Here is a 4,000-nt window from a genome sequence, read left to right on the forward strand (position 1 = left end):
TTGTTACACTTTTATCAGAAAAAAAATTTCCATGTAGAGAAGTGAATTTTATGGATTAACCAGGCTTATCTCTCTAGATCTCATAACTTAAAACATTTAAAAATTATTTTTGATGGGAATACTTGTCAAATGTATACTTCTCTTGTTTCTTAAATGGAATATACTGAATGAAATGCAGTCTCTTCTTGTTGACCTGAAGCACGTGCATAAACATTAGCCTTTGTATCTGGACCCACAGACTCCTTTAGAGATATGTTCACCCCGAAGCCAACTGGCCCCTTCCTTATCGCTTTTTATAATTTTTCAGTCTCTTCTCTCCTTATCTGGATGATTGCGCTGGCCCTCACTGCTTTTAAAGTCCTCAGTAGTCCTCTCCTTTCTCCTTTCAAATTTGTGTTGGTCTAGAAATTCATACATCTAAATAGATCAGACTTTTGTTTAAAATAAGAGTAAGTAGACTATGAGTCAAGACTGGACAGGCCCACCTGTGAGTAAAGTACATAATCTTGAGTACCTGAACTTGGCAATCAGAGTGCCTTCTTTCGTTTTCTTTCTGACTGGTATTTACATTCATTTGAGGGATGTTTCTGAGTGTCCACCATGGGTCAGACACTAGAGATATAGCAATGAACAGGTCAGTCCTTGCCTTCAGGGAGAAAAAAACAAAACCAAAGCATAAAATAATGAAGTGTTGTGTGACATTTATGGCAGAAAAAGTACAGGGAAAAGTACTGGTGGAACATATATAGGGAAGCTGGAAGTCTTTTGGAAGTGACACTGACGTGACCTGGAGGATGAATCAGGAGCCAGCTAGGTGAAGGAATGGTGTGGGGAGGAGAGATTCCAGAGGAGGAGACACGTGGTGAAGTCTGGGACATCAGAGTGTGACTGATTGAAGTACTTGAACGAAGCCCAGCGTGGTTGGAATGATGAGAGTCATGGAGAGGTGTGGCACAGAAATGGGTGGGCCGGTTCTTCTGGAGGGAGCATCTTCCAAGTGATGGAACAAGCATCACTGCAAGTGTCCGAGAAACTACAGTATTCTCAAGATCGGCTGAACCATTTGATCTTGAGTCTTATTTGTCTAAGCGCTGTATACTTTGGGAAGCCATTGGATTAGTCAGGCTGTGAGGGGACCACAGAATTAAAATCAATTGTCTAACATGTATCGATTCTGCTTTATAGTGAAAGAAATGTATCTATTCAAATAATTTTAAAACATTTCTATTTTCATATTTTCCTTATTTGCAGAAATTAGTTCTGAGGTACAAGTTGGTTTAATGTAGAACTTTTAGAAATTAGAATTTTCACAAATATTTGTTTTTAAACAATATTTTTTAAAAATAAAGAGCTAACATGTTTAGAGAATATTAAGAAAAGAGAATTTCTTATCTATATATTTTCTACACATGGAAATAGATTTATGAAGTTTAGGTCATGATGTAAAAACAAATGTAATGTCTAATTGATTATATAACTATATTATGCAACTCACTTTATAGAGCACTAGTTCCTTAGTTATGAAGAAGTTGCCTTTTCTATTATTTTGATTGAATCACAGTTATATGCAGATTAGAAATTACCTCATAATTGCCTCACTAAACTGGACCATTGGCCTCAAAGTGATATTTTATTTTATCAATATTTAAATTCTTACAAAGGAGCAACACTTCATATTTGTAGTAGACTATTGCATTGATGGTCCCTAATGAATCCTGCCTCCCAATATTCATGTCTTTATATAGCTTCTCCCTTATTGACTCTGTGCTTGGCTATGAGACTTGCCTTGGCCAGTGTGCATGATACAAGCACAGGAGGGTAAATGGTGCATACCCTCTTGGAACACTGTCCTGGACTCCTATGTAAGGAAGTGGATCTAGTCTACTGGAGATTGGAAGGTCATGAGGAGGAGAACTGAAACTCCCTACCCAGCACCAATTGCCAAACATGTGAATGAGGCCAACTTGGACCGCCTAACCATTCCAGCCACCTATAATGGCCCAAGCGAGCCAGAGGAGACCGGCAGAACTGCCCAATAAAGTCACAGAATCAAGAGAAACAAGAAGTCAGTATGTCTCTATGTTTTTTGATGAATTTTCATGCAGCAATAAGTAACTGGAACAATGTCCTTTTACCTTGTTCAATTTAACCTTAGGGGCAGACTAAGACAGAATTATGAACAATGATTGGATGTGTTCCTTTTAAATTGCTCTGTAGGAGATGGAAAAAATTTTACACATGGAATGGGAATTATTTCGATCTAATAGTAAACTTTAAATTAAGAAGTTAAAATTTACTAGATCTTTTTCCAATTTGAAAATTGTTGGAGCATGCGCTTATAAATATTATGGTATATGTTATACCTTTCTTCAAGATATTTTTCTCATAAAAGTAATGTATTTTCACTGAAGAAAAATAGAAAAGACTGAAAAATTTAAAAAGAAAATAAAAAAGAAATCAAGCATTATCTCGCAATCCAAATGTCTATTGATAATTATTTTGCTGTATTTTCTCTCAGAAACTTCTCTGTGCTCCATGTCATGTTTTTTCATATTTAAATTAGGCTGAAGAAGGGCGAATGTGGATATAAAATGATGACACAAGAGAGCCATGTGATGGTACAATTAAATATCTTGATGACGGAGGGAGTTATAGAAAGGTACATGTATGATAAAATTGCATAATTACGCATACACAAACGAGTACACTGCATATAACTGGTGAAGTCTGCATATGCTCTGTAGATTGTGCCAATGTCATCTTCCTGGTTTCGATAGTCAACTTCAGTTATGTGAGATGTTAACGTCAGGGGAGGCCGGGTGAAGGGAGACCTCTCATACATTTCTTTCTGTTTTCCTGAAAATCTATCATTATTTAAAGAAAAAAAAAGTCTTAGAGTTGTGGGCCCTACTTTTCCCTTTATATTTTCATTTTTAACAGATAGAGACTATCCAAGTTTCATATCCACATGTCTTAACTACTTTCAACAAAAAAAGTCTTAATATATTTTAGAATTAACCACAAGAATACCTAAGCATTCTATAGAATACATAGGGTTGTATTCGAGAGTATCGAAAAAAGAAAATTACACGACCAAAATAATTATAACACTAACACTAATTATAACACCAGAATAATGTGAAATTATGTATCTGGTGGACTGGAGACAGAAAAGGGAGTGTTTTGGTTGAGCATGGGGAGGAGGCCCTGTCTGTGCCTGGTCAGGAAGAGGGAGGGAGTGGAGGAAATGGGGCAGTCTACCGAGCAGAGCTGGTCTGGGGCAGCTCAGGGCAGGGCAGGGCAGGGCAAGCCAGAGTTCCTGGGGAAAAAATGATAAAGAGCAGATCGTCAGCATGCCAGCAACAGCATCTGAGCGGGAGTGGAAACTTCAGAAAGGACTGGCAAGACAGACAAGAGCTGTGATATCAGAGTCTGCCAAATATTGGTTGCAGAAATTTAGGGAACAGGAGGAAGTAGAAAGAAAAGGGATGTCATTTGAGAGGAAAAGTCCAGATAGAGCAGGTTGGTGGCTGGAGTGTCCTAGCTAACTTTCAGGGGTTCCTTTTTGCTCAGAGAATGAAATCCAAACTCTACATGGCATAAAAGGCCCTGCATGACATGTGTGGTCTGACCTCATTTCCCGTTGCTCCCCCAAATTCACCTTCTGAGTCTTCGCAGTTTCCAGAAACTGCTGTCCTGTCTTTAGGCCTCCTTCCTCTCTCAGGTGCTTCCCTTTGCCTACCATGCTTTCCCCTGTGGGTGTCAGTGCGTTAACTGCTCTCGTGCCTACAAGGCCCTGCTGGCTTCTCTCTGTGAAGCCTTCTGTAGTAGCTGGGTTGGGCCACAACCCCCTTTCTCTACCTGTGGCTTTCCCTCAGCCCCAGGTATACCCTGGTGGCCCCATCTGACAGGTGTCAGCTCCCCCATCCCAGATGTTGGGAAGCGGGTGGTCGAGCTGCAGAAGAGAAGTGAACTCCACCTCCCATTCCCCTGCCCAGCC

Source organism: Pteropus vampyrus, unplaced genomic scaffold (assembly GCF_000151845.1).
Source record: "Pteropus vampyrus isolate Shadow unplaced genomic scaffold, Pvam_2.0 Scaffold432, whole genome shotgun sequence".
Classification (NCBI taxonomy): domain Eukaryota; kingdom Metazoa; phylum Chordata; class Mammalia; order Chiroptera; family Pteropodidae; genus Pteropus; species Pteropus vampyrus.